Source organism: Equus caballus, chromosome 17 (genome assembly GCF_041296265.1).
Source record: "Equus caballus isolate H_3958 breed thoroughbred chromosome 17, TB-T2T, whole genome shotgun sequence".
In the NCBI taxonomy this organism is placed as follows: Eukaryota; Metazoa; Chordata; class Mammalia; order Perissodactyla; family Equidae; genus Equus; species Equus caballus.
In genome coordinates this window covers 5,782,569-5,799,494 of record NC_091700.1, presented here as the reverse complement: position 1 = coordinate 5,799,494, position 16,926 = coordinate 5,782,569, and positions in this window count along the sequence as shown.

Below are 16,926 nucleotides of genomic sequence, written 5' to 3'. Positions count from 1 at the left end.
CGAAATGACCTGCCGGGCATGTTGGAACCACCTCTCAGACGTGCCAGAAGCACGTGGCGGACAGTCCGGAATCACCTGTTGGGCATACGCAACCACCTCTGACACGTACCAGAACCACGTGCCGTGCACGCCGGAACCACCTACCGGACAGACCGGAATCAACTTTTGGGCATGCCGGAACCACCAGTCAGATGTGCCAGAAACACGTGCCGGAGACGCCGGAAGCACCTGCCAAGCACGTTGGAACCACCTGCTCAACTCGCCTGAACCACCTGCCGGACATGCCAAAATCACCTGCCGACTATGCCAGAACCACTTGGCGAACACTCCGGAATCACTTGCCGGGCATGCAGGAACCACCTCTCAGACATGCCAGAACCCCGTGCCAATGACCCCGGAAGCACCAGCCGAGCACGCCGGAACCACCTGCTCGACTCGCCAGAACCACCTGCCGATCACGCAAAAATCACCTGCCGGCTACGCCACAACCAGTTGGTGAACACTTTGGAATCACCTGCCAGGCTTGCTGGAACCACCTGCCAGTCATGCCAAAATCACCTGCCAACTACGCCAGAACCGCTTGGCGGACACTGCGGAAACACCTGTCGGGCCGGCTGGAACCACATCTCAGACGTGCCAGAAACGTGTTCATGAGATGCTGGAACCACACCCCGAACAGACGGATACCACCTGCCAGAACCGCCTGAACCACCTGCCGAGCACGCCGGAACCACCTGCTCGACTCACCGGTACCACCTCCCTGACACGCCAAAATCACCTGCTGGGTATGCCAGAACCACTTGGAGGACACTCCGGAATCATCTGCCGGACATGCCGGAACCAGCTCCCAGACACACCAGAACCAAGTGCCGGAGACGCCGGAAGCACCTGCCGAGCATGCCGGAGCCACCTGCTCGACTCGCCAGAAACACCTGCCGGACACGCCAAAATCACCTGCCGGGTATGCCAGAACCACCTGGCGGACACTACGGAATCACCTGCCGCGCATGCCGGAAGCACGTGCCAGACACGCCGGAAACACCTACCGGACAGACCGGAACCCCCTGCCAAGAACACCGGAGCCACCTGTTCGACTCGCTGGAACCACCTGCCGGACAGGCCAATATCAACTGCTGGCTATGCCAGAACCACCTGGGGGACAGTCCGGGATCACCTGCCAGCCATGGCAGAACCACCTCTCAGACGTACCTGAACCACCTGCCGGAGAAGCTGGAAACACGTCCTGGACAGACTGGAACCACGTGACGGCCATGCCTGAACCACCTGCCGAGCACGGCGGAACCACCTGCCAGACACACCAAAATCACCTGCGGGCTACGCCAGAACCACTTGGACGACTCTCCGAAATGACCTGCCGGGCATGTTGGAACCACCTCTCAGACGTGCCAGAAGCACGTGGCGGACAGTCCGGAATCACCTGTTGGGCATACGCAACCACCTCTGACACGTACCAGAACCACGTGCCGTGCACGCCGGAACCACCTACCGGACAGACCGGAATCAACTTTTGGGCATGCCGGAACCACCAGTCAGATGTGCCAGAAACACGTGCCGGAGACGCCGGAAGCACCTGCCGAGCACGTCGCAACCACCTGCTCAACTCGCCTGAACCACCTGCCGGACACGCCAAAATCACCTGCCCGCTACACCAGCACCACTTCGGGGACAAGCCGGAATCACGTGAGGGGCATGCCGGCACAGCCTCTCAGACTGAACCTCGTGCCGGACACCACAGAACCACCTGCCGGACAGACCGGAACCACCTGCCAGACATGCCGGAACCACCGGCTCGACCCGCCGGAACGACCGCTGGACATGCAAACTCACCTGATGGCTACGCCGGAAACACTTGGCGAACACTCCGGAATCACCTGCCGGGCATGCCGGAACCACCTCTCAGATATGCCAGAACCACGTGCCAATGACCCCGGAAGCACCTGCCGAGCACGCCGGAACCACCTGCTCGACTCGCCAGAACCACCTGCCGGACACGCAAAAATCACCTGCCGGCTACGCCACAACCAGTTGGGGAACACTTCGGAATCACCTGCCGGGCTTGCTGGAAACACCTGCCGGTCATGCCAAAATCACCTGCCAACTACGCCAGTACCACTTGGCGGACACTGTGGAAACACCTGTCGGGCCAGCCGGAACCACATCTCAGACGTGCCAGAACCATGTGCATGAGATGCTGGAACCACACCCCGAACAGACGGAAAACACCTGCCAGACCCGTCTGAACAACCTACCGAGCACGCCGGAGCCACCTGCTCGACTCGCCGGAACCACCTACCTGACATGCCCAAATCACCAGCCGGGTATGCCAGAACCACTTGGCGGACACTCCGGAATCACGTGCTGGACATGCCGGAACCAGCTCTCAGACACACCAGAACCACGTGCCGGAGACGCCGGAAGCACCTGCCGAGCATGCCGGAGCCACCTGCTCGACTCGCCAGAAACACCTGCCGGACACGCCAAAATCACCTGCCGGGTACGCCAGAACCACCTGGCGGACACTCCGAAATCACCTGTCGCGCATGCCGGAACCACCTCTCAGACGTGCCGGAAGCACGTGCCGGACACGCCGGAATCACCTACCGGACAGACCGGAACCACCTGCCGAGCACGCCGGAGCCACCTGTTCGACTCGCTGGAACCACCTGCCGGACAGGCCAATATCAACTGCTGGCTATGCCAGAACCACCTGGGGGACGGTCCGGAATCACCTGCCAGCCATGGCGGAACCACCTCTCAGACGTACCAGAACCACCTGCCGGAGAAGCTGGAAACACGTCCTGGACAGTCTGGAACCACCTGCCGGCCAAGCCTGAACCACCTGCCAAGCACAACGGAACAACCTGCCAGACACGCCAAAATCACCTGCGTGCTATGCCAGAACCACTTGGAGGACTCTCTGGGATGACCTGCCGGGCATGCCGGAACCACCTCTCAGACGTGCCAGAACCATGTGGCGGACAGTCCGGAATCACCTGTTGGGCATGCGCAACCACCTCTGAGACGTACCAGAACCACATGCCGTGCAGGCTGGAACCACCTACCGGACAGACCGGAATCACCTTTCGGGCATGCCGGAACCACCTGTCAGATGTGCCAGAAACACGTGCCGGAGACGCCAGAAGCACCTGCCAAGCACGTTGGAACCACCTGCTCAACTCGCCTGAACCACCTGCCGGACATGCCAAAATCACCTGCCGACTATGCCAGAACCACTTGGCGAACACTCCGGAATCACTTGCCGGGCATGCAGGAACCACCTCTCAGACATGCCAGAACCCCGTGCCAATGACCCCGGAAGCACCAGCCGAGCAGGAAGGAACCACCTGCTCGACTCGCCAGAACCACCTGCCGATCACGCAAAAATCACCTGCCGGCTACGCCACAACCAGTTGGTGAACACTTTGGAATCACCTGCCAGGCTTGCTGGAACCACCTGCCAGTCATGCCAAAATCACCTGCCAACTACGCCAGAACCGCTTGGCGGACACTGCTGAAACACCTGTCGGGCCGGCTGGAACCACATCTCAGACGTGCCAGAAACGTGTTCATGAGATGCGGGAACCACACCCCAAACAGACGGATACCACCTGCCAGAACCGCCTGAACCACCTGCCGAGCACGCCGGAACCACCTGCTCGACTCACCGGTACCACCTCCCTGACACGCCAAAATCACCTGCTGGGTATGCCAGAACCACTTGGCGGACACTCCGGAATCATCTGCCGGACATGCCGGAACCAGCTCCCAGACACACCAGAACCAAGTGCCGGAGACGCCGGAAGCACCTGCCGAGCATGCCGGAGCCACCTGCTCGACTCGCCAGAAACACCTGCCGGACACGCCAAAATCACCTGCCGGGTATGCCAGAACCACCTGGCGGACACTACGGAATCACCTGCCGCGCATGCCGGAAGCACGTGCCAGACACGCCGGAAACACCTACCGGACAGACCGGATCCACCTGCCAAGAACACCGGAGCCACCTGTTCGACTCGCTGGAACCACCTGCCGGACAGGCCAATATCAACTGCTGGCTATGCCAGAACCACCTGGGGGACAGTCCGGGATCACCTGCCAGCCATGGCAGAACCACCTCTCAGACGTACCTGAACCACCTGCCGGAGAAGCTGGAAACACGTCCTGGACAGACTGGAACCACGTGACGGCCATGCCTGAACCACCTGCCGAGCACGGCGGAACCACCTGCCAGACACACCAAAATCACCTGCGGGCTACGCCAGAACCACTTGGACGACTCTCCGAAATGACCTGCCGGGCATGTTGGAACCACCTCTCAGACGTGCCAGAAGCACGTGGCGGACAGTCCGGAATCACCTGTTGGGCATACGCAACCACCTCTGACACGTACCAGAACCACGTGCCGTGCACGCCGGAACCACCTACTGGACAGACCGGAATCAACTTTTGGGCATGCCGGAACCACCAGTCAGATGTGCCAGAAACACGTGCCGGAGACGCCGGAAGCACCTGCCGAGCACGTCGCAACCACCTGCTCAACTCGCCTGAACCACCTGCCGGACACGCCAAAATCACCTGCCCGCTACACCAGCACCACTTCGGGGACAAGCCGGAATCACGTGAGGGGCATGCCGGCACAGCCTCTCAGACTGAACCTCGTGCCGGACACCACAGAACCACCTGCCGGACAGACCGGAACCACCTGCCGGACAGGCCAATATCAACTGCTGGCTATGCCAGAACCACCTGGGGGACGGTCCGGAATCACCTGCCAGCCATGGCGGAACCACCTCTCAGACGTACCAGAACCACCTGCCGGAGAAGCTGGAAACACGTCCTGGACAGTCTGGAACCACCTGCCGGCCAAGCCTGAACCACCTGTCAAGCACAACGGAACAACCTCCCAGACACGCCAAAATCACCTGCGTCTTATGCCAGAACCACTTGGAGGACTCTCTGGGATGACCTGCCGGGCATGCCGGAACCACCTCTCAGACGTGCCAGAACCATGTGGCGGACAGTCTGGAATCACCTGTTGGGCATGCGCAACCACCTCTGAGACGTACCAGAACCACATGCCGTGCTGGCTGGAACCACCTACCGGACAGACCGGAATCACCTTTCGGGCATGCCGGAACCACCTGTCAGGTGTGCCAGAAACACGTGCCGGAGACGCCGGAAGCACCTGCCAAGCACGTTGGAACCACCTGCTCAACTCGCCTGAACCACCTGCCGGACATGCCAAAATCACCTGCCGACTATGCCAGAACCACTTGGCGAACACTCCGGAATCACTTGCCGGGCATGCAGGAACCACCTCTCAGACATGCCAGAACCCCGTGCCAATGACCCCGGAAGCACCAGCCGAGCACGCCGGAACCACCTGCTCGACTCGCCAGAACCACCTGCCGATCACGCAAAAATCACCTTCCGGCTACGCCACAACCAGTTGGTGAACACTTTGGAATCACCTGCCAGGTTTGCTGGAACCACCTGCCAGTCATGCCAAAATCACCTGCCAACTACACCAGAACCGCTTGGCGGACACTGCGGAAACACCTGTCGGGCCGGCTGGAACCACATCTCAGACGTGCCAGAAACGTGTTCATGAGATGCTGGAACCACACCCCGAACAGACGGATACCACCTGCCAGAACCGCCTGAACCACCTGCCGAGCACGCCGGAACCACCTGCTCGACTCACCGGTACCACCTCCCTGACACGCCAAAATCACCTGCTGGGTATGCCAGAACCACTTGGAGGACACTCCGGAATCATCTGCCGGACATGCCGGAACCAGCTCCCAGACACACCAGAACCAAGTGCCGGAGACGCCGGAAGCACCTGCCGAGCATGCCGGAGCCACCTGCTCGACTCGCCAGAAACACCTGCCGGACACGCCAAAATCACCTGCCGGGTATGCCAGAACCACCTGGCGGACACTCCGAAATCACCTGTCGCGCATGCCGGAAGCACGTGCCAGACACACCGGAACACCTACCGGACAGACCGGAACCACCTGCCAAGAACACCGGAGCCACCTGTTCGACTCGCTGGAACCACCTGCCGGACAGGCCAATATCAACTGCTGGCTATGCCAGAACCACCTGGGGGACGGTCCGGGATCACCTGCCAGCCATGGCGGAACCACCTCTCAGACGTACCAGAACCACCTGCCGGAGAAGCTGGAAACACGTCCTGGACAGACTGGAACCACGTGACGGCCATGCCTGAACCACCTGCCGAGCACGGCGGAACCACCTGCCGGACACGCCAAAATCACCTGCGGGCTACGCCAGAACCACTTGGACGACTCTCCGAAATGACCTGCCGGGCATGTTGGAACCACCTCTCAGACGTGCCAGAAGCACGTGGCGGAGAGTCCGGAATCACCTGTTGGGCATACGCAACCACCTCTGACACGTACCAGAACCACGTGCCGTGCACGCCGGAACCACCTACTGGACAGACCGGAATCAACTTTTGGGCATGCCGGAACCACCAGTCAGATGTGCCAGAAACACGTGCCGGAGACGCCGGAAGCACCTGCCGAGCACGTCGCAACCACCTGCTCAACTCGCCTGAACCACCTGCCGGACACGCCAAAATCACCTGCCCGCTACACCAGCACCACTTCGGGGACAAGCCGGAATCACGTGAGGGGCATGCCGGCACAGCCTCTCAGACTGAACCTCGTGCCGGACACCACAGAACCACCTGCCGGACAGACCGGAACCACCTGCCGGACACGCCGGAACCACCGGCTCGACCCGCCGGAACGACTGCTGGACATGCAAACTCACCTGCCGGCTACGCCGGAAACACTTGGCGAACACTCCGGAATCACCTGCTGGGCATGCCGGAACCACCTCTCAGATATGCCAGAACCACGTGCCAATGACCCCGGAAGCACCTGCCGAGCACGCCGGAACCACCTGCTCGACTCGCCAGAACCACCTGCCGGACACGCAAAAATCACCTGCCGGCTAGGCCACAACCAGTTGGGGAACACTTCGGAATCACCTGCCGGGCTTGCTGGAACCACCTGCCGGTCATGCCAAAATCACCTGCCAACTACGCCAGTACCACTTGGCGGACACTGTGGAAACACCTGTCGGGCCGGCCGGAACCACATCTCAGATGTGCCAGAACCATGTGCATGAGATGCTGGAACCACACCCTGAACAGACGGAAAACACCTGCCAGACCCGTCTGAACAACCTGCCGAGCACGCCGGAACCACCTGCTCGACTCGCCGGAACCACCTACCTGACATGCCCAAATCACCAGCCGGGTATGCCAGAACCACTTGGCGGACACTCCGGAATCATCTGCTGGACATGCCGGAACCAGCTCTCAGACACACCAGAACCACGTGCCGGAGACGCCGGAAGCACCTGCCGAGCATGCCGGAGCCACCTGCTCGACTCGCCAGAAACACCTGCCGCACACGCCAAAATCACCTGCCGGGTACGCCAGAACCACCTGGCGGACACTCCGAAATCACTTGTCGCGCATGCCGGAACCACCTCTCAGACGTGCCGGAAGCACGTGCCGGACACGCCGGAATCACCTACCGGTCAGACCGGAACCACCTGCCGAGCACGCCGGAGCCACCTGTTCGACTCGCTGGAACCACCTGCCGGACAGGCCAATATCAACTGCTGGCTATGCCAGAACCACCTGGGGACGGTCCGGAATCACCTGCCAGCCATGGCGGAACCACCTCTCAGACGTACCAGAACCACCTGCCGGAGAAGCTGGAAACACGTCCTGGACAGTCTGGAACCACCTGCCGGCCAAGCCTGAACCACCTGCCAAGCACAACGGAACAACCTGCCAGACACGCCAAAACCACCTGCGTGTAATGCCAGAACCACTTGGAGGACTCTCTGGGATGACCTGCCGGGCATGCCGGAACCACCTCTCAGACGTGCCAGAACCATGTGGCGGACAGTCCGGAATCACCTGTTGGGCATGCGCAACCACCTCTGAGACGTACCAGAACCACATGCCGTGCAGGCTGGAACCACCTACCGGACAGACCGGAATCACCTTTCGGGCATGCCGGAACCACCTGTCAGATGTGCCAGAAACACGTGCCGGAGACGCCGGAAGCACCTGCCAAGCACGTTGGAACCACCTGCTCAACTCGCCTGAACCACCTGCCGGACATGCCAAAATCACCTGCCGACTATGCCAGAACCACTTGGCGAACACTCCGGAATCACTTGCCGGGCATGCAGGAACCACCTCTCAGACATGCCAGAACCCCGTGCCAATGACCCCGGAAGCACCAGCCGAGCACGCCGGAACCACCTGCTCGACTCGCCAGAACCACCTGCCGATCACACAAAAATCACCTGCCGGCTACGCCACAACCAGTTGGTGAACACTTTGGAATCACCTGCCAGGCTTGCTGGAACCACCTGCCAGTCATGCCAAAATCACCTGCCAACTACACCAGAACCGCTTGGCGGACACTGCGGAAACACCTGTCGGGCCGGCTGGAACCACATCTCAGACGTGCCAGAAACGTGTTCATGAGATGCTGGAACCACACCCCGAACAGACGGATACCACCTGCCAGAACCGCCTGAACCACCTGCCGAGCACGCCGGAACCACCTGCTCGACTCACCGGTACCACCTCCCTGACACGCCAAAATCACCTTCTGGGTATGCCAGAACCACTTGGCGGACACTCCGGAATCATCTGCCGGACATGCCGGAACCAGCTCCCAGACACACCAGAACCAAGTGCCGGAGACGCCGGAAGCACCTGCCGAGCATGCCAGAGCCACCTGCTCGACTCGCCAGAAACACCTGCCGGACACGCCAAAATCACCTGCCGGGTATGCCAGAACCACCTGGCGGACACTACGGAATCACCTGCCGCGCATGCCGGAAGCACGTGCCAGACACGCCGGAAACACCTACCGGACAGACCGGAACCACCTGCCAAGAACACCGGAGCCACCTGTTCGACTCGCTGGAACCACCTGCCGGACAGGCCAATATCAACTGCTGGCTATGCCAGAACCACCTGGGGGACAGTCCGGGATCACCTGCCAGCCATGGCGGAACCACCTCTCAGACGTACCTGAACCTCCTGCCGGAGAAGCTGGAAACACGTCCTGGACAGACTGGAACCACGTGACGGCCATGCCTGAACCACCTGCCGAGCACGGCGGAACCACCTGCCAGACACACCAAAATCACCTGCGGGCTACGCCAGAACCACTTGGACGACTCTCCGAAATGACCTGCCGGGCATGTTGGAACCACCTCTCAGACGTGCCAGAAGCACGTGGCGGACAGTCTGGAATCACCTGTTGGGCATACGCAACCACCTCGGACACGTACCAGAACCACGTGCCGTGCACGCCGGAACCACCTACCGGACAGACCGGAATCAACTTTTGGGCATGCCGGAACCAGCTCTCAGACACACCAGAACCAAGTGCCGGAGACGCCGGAAGCACCTGCCGAGCATGCCGGAGCCACCTGCTCGACTCGCCAGAAACACCTGCCGGACACGCCAAAATCACCCGCCGGGTACGCCAGAACCACCTGGCGGACACTCCGAAATCACCTGTCGCGCATGCCGGAACCACCTCTCAGACGTGCCGGAAGCACGTGCCGGACACGCCGGAATCACCTACCGGACAGACCGGAACCACCTGCCGAGCACGCCGGAGCCACCTGTTTGACTCGCTGGAACCACCTGTCGGACAGGCCAATATCAACTGCTGGCTATGCCAGAACCACCTGGGGGACGGTCCGGAATCACCTGCCAACCATGGCAGAACCACCTCACAGACGTACCAGAACCACCTGCCGGAGAAGCTGGAAACACGTCCTGGACAGACTGGAACCACGTGACGGCCATGCCTGAACCACCTGCCGAGCACGGCGGAACCACCTGCCGGACACGCCGAAATCACCTGCGGGCTACGCCAGAACCACTTGGACGACTCTCCGAAATGACCTGCCGGGCATGTTGGAACCACCTCTCAGACGTGCCAGAAGCACGTGGCGGAGAGTCCGGAATCACCTGTTGGGCATACGCAACCACCTCTGACACGTACCAGAACCACGTGCCGTGCACGCCGGAACCACCTACCGGACAGACCGGAATCAACTTTTGGGCATGCCGGAACCACCAGTCAGATGTGCCAGAAACACGTGCCGGAGACGCCGGAAGCACCTGCCGAGCACGTCGCAACCACCTGCTCAACTCGCCTGAACCACCTGCCGGACACGCCAAAATCACCTGCCCGCTACACCAGCACCACTTCGGGGACAAGCCGGAATCACGTGAGGGGCATGCCGGCACAGCCTCTCAGACTGAACCTCGTGCCGGACACCACAGAACCACCTGCCGGACAGACCGGAACCACCTGCCGGACACGCCGGAACCACCGGCTCGACCCGCCGGAACGACCGCTGGACATGCAAACTCACCTGCCGGCTACGCCGGAAACACTTGGCGAACACTCCGGAATCACCTGCCGGGCATGCCGGAACCACCTCTCAGATATGCCAGAACCACGTGCCAATGACCCTGGAAGCACCTGCCGAGCACGCCGGAACCACCTGCTCGACTCGCCAGAACCACCTGCCGGACACGCAAAAATCACCTGCCGGCTAGGCCACAACCAGTTGGGGAACACTTCGGAATCACCTGCCGGGCTTGCTGGAACCACCTGCCGGTCATGCCAAAATCACCTGCCAACTACGCCAGTACCACTTGGCGGACACTGTGGAAACACCTGTCGGGCCGGCCGGAACCACATCTCAGACGTGCCAGAACCATGTGCATGAGATGCTGGAACCACACCCTGAACAGACGGAAAACACCTGCCAGACCCGTCTGAACAACCTGCCGAGCACGCCGGAGCCACCTGCTCGACTCGCCGGAACCACCTACCTGACATGCCCAAATCACCAGCCGGGTATGCCAGAACCACTTGGCGGACACTCCGGAATCATCTGCTGGACATGCCGGAACCAGCTCTCAGACACACCAGAACCACGTGCCGGAGACGCCGGAAGCACCTGCCGAGCATGCCGGAGCCACCTGCTCGACTCGCCAGAAACACCTGCCGCACACGCCAAAATCACCTGCCGGGTACGCCAGAACCACCTGGCGGACACTCCGAAATCACCTGTCGCGCATCCCGGAACCACCTCTCAGACGTGCCGGAAGCACGTGCCGGACACGCCGGAATCACCTACCGGACAGACCGGAACCACCTGCCGAGCACGCCGGAGCCACCTGTTCGACTCGCTGGAACCACCTGCCGGACAGGCCAATATCAACTGCTGGCTATGCCAGAACCACCTGGGGGACGGTCTGGGATCACCTGCCAGGCATGGCGGAACCACCTCTCAGACGTACCAGAACCACCTGCCGGAGAAGCTGGAAACACGTCCTGGACAGTCTGGAACCACCTGCCGGCCAAGCCTGAACCACCTGCCAAGCACAACGGAACAACCTGCCAGACACGCCAAAATCACCTGCGTGTTATGCCAGAACCACTTGGAGGACTCTCTGGGATGACCTGCCGGGCATGCCGGAACCACCTCTCAGACGTGCCAGAACCATGTGGCGGACAGTCCGGAATCACCTGTTGGGCATGCACAACCACCTCTGAGACGTACCAGAACCACATGCCGTGCTGGCTGGAACCACCTACCGGACAGACCGGAATCACCTTTCGGGCATGCCGGAACCACCTGTCAGGTGTGCCAGAAACACGTGCCGGAGACGCCGGAAGCACCTGCCAAGCACGTTGGAACCACCTGCTCAACTCGCCTGAACCACCTGCCGGACATGCCAAAATCACCTGCCGACTATGCCAGAACCACTTGGCGAACACTCCGGAATCACTTGCCGGGCATGCAGGAACCACCTCTCAGACATGCCAGAACCCCGTGCCAATGACCCCGGAAGCACCAGCCGAGCACGCCGGAACCACCTGCTCGACTCGCCAGAACCACCTGCCGATCACGCAAAAATCACCTGCCGGCTACGCCACAACCAGTTGGTGAACACTTTGGAATCACCTGCCAGGTTTGCTGGAACCACCTGCCAGTCATGCCAAAATCACCTGCCAACTACACCAGAACCGCTTGGCGGACACTGCGGAAACACCTGTCGGGCCGGCTGGAACCACATCTCAGACGTGCCAGAAACGTGTTCATGAGATGCTGGAACCACACCCCGAACAGACGGATACCACCTGCCAGAACCGCCTGAACAACCTGCCGAGCACGCCGGAACCACCTGCTCGACTCACCGGTACCACCTCCCTGACACGCCAAAATCACCTGCTGGGTATGCCAGAACCACTTGGAGGACACTCCGGAATCATCTGCTGGACATGCCGGAACCAGCTCCCAGACACACCAGAACCAAGTGCCGGAGACGCCGGAAGCACCTGCCGAGCATGCCGGAGCCACCTGCTCGACTCGCCAGAAACACCTGCCGGACACGCCAAAATCACCTGCCGGGTATGCCAGAACCACCTGGCGGACACTACGGAATCACCTGCCGCACATGCCGGAACCACCTCTCAGACGTGCCGGAAGCACGTGCCAGACACGCCAGAAACACCTACCGGACAGACCGGAAACACCTGCCAAGAACGCCGGAGTCAGCTGTTCGACTCGCTGGAACCACCTGCCGGACAGGCCAATATCAACTGCTGGCTATGCCAGAACCACCTGGGCGACGGTCCGGAATCACCTGCCAGCCATGGCGGAACCACCTCTCAGACGTACCAGAACCACCTGCCGGAGAAGCTGGAAACACGTCCTGGACAGTCTGGAACCACCTGCCGGCCAAGCCTGAACCACCTGTCAAGCACAACGGAACAACCTCCCAGACACGCCAAAATCACCTGCATCTTATGCCAGAACCACTTGGAGGACTCTCTGGGATGACCTGCCGGGCATGCCGGAACCACCTCTCAGACTTGCCAGAACCATGTGGCGGACAGTCTGGAATCACCTGTTGGGCATGCGCAACCACCTCTGAGACGTACCAGAACCACATGCCGTGCTGGCTGGAACCACCTACCGGACAGACCGGAATCACCTTTCGGGCATGCCGGAACCACCTGTCAGGTGTGCCAGAAACACGTGCCGGAGACGCCGGAAGCACCTGCCAAGCACGTTGGAACCACCTGCTCAACTCGCCTGAACCACCTGCCGGACATGCCAAAATCACCTGCCGACTATGCCAGAACCACTTGGCGAACACTCCGGAATCACTTGCCGGGCATGCAGGAACCACCTGTCAGACATGCCAGAACCCCGTGCCAATGACCCCGGAAGCACCAGCCGAGCACGCCGGAACCACCTGCTCGACTCGCCAGAACCACCTGCCGATCACGCAAAAATCACCTTCCGGCTACGCCACAACCAGTTGGTGAACACTTTGGAATCACCTGCCAGGTTTGCTGGAACCACCTGCCAGTCATGCCAAAATCACCTGCCAACTACACCAGAACCGCTTGGCGGACACTGCGGAAACACCTGTCGGGCCGGCTGGAACCACATCTCAGACGTGCCAGAAACGTGTTCATGAGATGCTGGAACCACACCCTGAACAGACGGATACCACCTGCCAGAACCGCCTGAACCACCTGCCGAGCACGCCGGAACCACCTGCTCGACTCACCGGTACCACCTCCCTGACACGCCAAAATCACCTGCTGGGTATGCCAGAACCACTTGGAGGACACTCCGGAATCATCTGCTGGACATGCCGGAACCAGCTCCCAGACACACCAGAACCAAGTGCCGGAGACGCCGGAAGCACCTGCCGAGCATGCCGGAGCCACCTGCTCGACTCGCCAGAAACACCTGCCGGACACGCCAAAATCACCTGCCGGGTATGCCAGAACCACCTGGCGGACACTCCGAAATCACCTGTCGCGCATGCCGGAAGCACGTGCCAGACACACCGGAACACCTACCGGACAGACCGGAACCACCTGCCAAGAACGCCGGAGCCACCTGTTCGACTCGCTGGAACCACCTGCCGGACAGGCCAATATCAACTGCTGGCTATGCCAGAACCACCTGGGGGACGGTCCGGGATCACCTGCCAGCCATGGCGGAACCACCTCTCAGACGTACCAGAACCACCTGCCGGAGAAGCTGGAAACACGTCCTGGACAGACTGGAACCACGTGACGGCCATGCCTGAACCACCTGCCGAGCACGGCGGAACCACCTGCCGGACACGCCGAAATCACCTGCGGGCTACGCCAGAACCACTTGGACGACTCTCCGAAATGACCTGCCGGGCATGTTGTAACCACCTCTCAGACGTGCCAGAAGCACGTGGCGGACAGTCCGGAATCACCTGTTGGGCATACGCAACCACCTCTGACACGTACCAGAACCACGTGCCGTGCACGCCGGAACCACCTACTGGACAGACCGGAATCAACTTTTGGGCATGCCGGAACCACCAGTCAGATGTGCCAGAAACACGTGCCGGAGACGCCGGAAGCACCTGCCGAGCACGTCGCAACCACCTGCTCAACTCGCCTGAACCACCTGCCGGACACGCCAAAATCACCTGCCCGCTACACCAGCACCACTTCGGGGACAAGCCGGAATCACGTGAGGGGCATGCCGGCACAGCCTCTCAGACTGAACCTCGTGCCGGACACCACAGAACCACCTGCCGGACAGACCGGAACCACCTGCCGGACACGCCGGAACCACCGGCTCGACCCGCCGGAACGACCGCTGGACATGCAAACTCACCTGCCGGCTACGCCGGAAACACTTGGCGAACACTCCGGAATCACCTGCTGGGCATGCCGGAACCACCTCTCAGATATGCCAGAACCACGTGCCAATGACCCCGGAAGCACCTGCCGAGCACGCCGGAACCACCTGCTCGACTCGCCAGAACCACCTGCCGGACACGCAAAAATCACCTGCCGGCTACGCCACAACCAGTTGGGGAACACTTCGGAATCACCTGCCGGGCTTGCTGGAACCACCTGCCGGTCATGCCAAAATCACCTGCCAACTACGCCAGTACCACTTGGCGGACACTGTGGAAACACCTGTCGGGCCGGCCGGAACCACATCTCAGACGTGCCAGAACCATGTGCATGAGATGCTGGAACCACACCCTGAACAGACGGAAACCACCTGCCAGACCCGTCTGAACAACCTGCCGAGCACGCCGGAGCCACCTGCTCGACTCGCCGGAACCACCTACCTGACATGCCCAAATCACCAGCCGGGTATGCCAGAACCACTTGGCGGACACTCCGGAATCATCTGCTGGACATGCCGGAACCAGCTCTCAGACACACCAGAACCAAGTGCCGGAGACGCCGGAAGCACCTGCCGAGCATGCCGGAGCCACCTGCTCGACTCGCCAGAAACACCTGCCGCACACGCCAAAATCACCTGCCGGGTACGCCAGAACCACCTGGCGGACACTCCGAAATCACCTGTCGCGCATGCCGGAACCACCTCTCAGACGTGCCGGAAGCACGTGCCGGACACGCCGGAATCACCTACCGGTCAGACCGGAACCACCTGCCGAGCACGCCGGAGCCACCTGTTCGACTCGCTGGAACCACCTGCCGGACAGGCCAATATCAACTGCTGGCTATGCCAGAACCACCTGGGGACGGTCCGGAATCACCTGTCAGCCATGGCGGAACCACCTCTCAGACGTACCAGAACCACCTGCCGGAGAAGCTGGAAACACGTCCTGGACAGTCTGGAACCACCTGCCGGCCAAGCCTGAACCACCTGCCAAGCACAACGGAACAACCTGCCAGACACGCCAAAATCACCTGCGTGTTATGCCAGAACCACTTGGAGGACTCTCTGGGATGACCTGCCGGGCATGCCGGAACCACCTCTCAGACGTGCCAGAACCATGTGGCGGACAGTCCGGAATCACCTGTTGGGCATGCGCAACCACCTCTGAGACGTACCAGAACCACATGCCGTGCAGGCTGGAACCACCTACCGGACAGACCGGAATCACCTTTCGGGAATGCCGGAACCACCTGTCAGATGTGCCAGAAACACGTGCCGGAGACGCCGGAAGCACCTGCCAAGCACGTTGGAACCACCTGCTCAACTCGCCTGAACCACCTGCCGGACATGCCAAAATCACCTGCCGACTATGCCAGAACCACTTGGCGAACACTCCGGAATCACTTGCCGGGCATGCAGGAACCACCTCTCAGACATGCCAGAACCCCGTGCCAATGACCCCGGAAGCACCAGCCGAGCACGCCGGAACCACCTGCTCGACTCGCCAGAACCACCTGCCGATCACGCAAAAATCACCTGCCGGCTACGCCACAACCAGTTGGTGAACACTTTGGAATCACCTGCCAGGCTTGCTGGAACCACCTGCCAGTCATGCCAAAATCACCTGCCAACTACGCCAGAACCGCTTGGCGGACACTGCGGAAACACCTGTCGGGCCGGCTGGAACCACATCTCAGACGTGCCAGAAACGTGTTCATGAGATGCTGGAACCACACCCCGAACAGACGGATACCACCTGCCAGAACCGCCTGAACCACCTGCCGAGCACGCCGGAACCACCTGCTCGACTCACCGGTACCACCTCCCTGACACGCCAAAATCACCTTCTGAGTATGCCAGAACCACTTGGCGGACACTCCGGAATCATCTGCCGGACATGCCGGAACCAGCTCCCAGACACACCAGAACCAAGTGCCGGAGACGCCAGAAGCACCTGCCGAGCATGCCAGAGCCACCTGCTCGACTCGCCAGAAACACCTTCCGGACACGCCAAAATCACCTGCCGGGTATGCCAGAACCACCTGGCGGACACTACGGAATCACCTGCCGCGCATGCCGGAAGCACGTGCC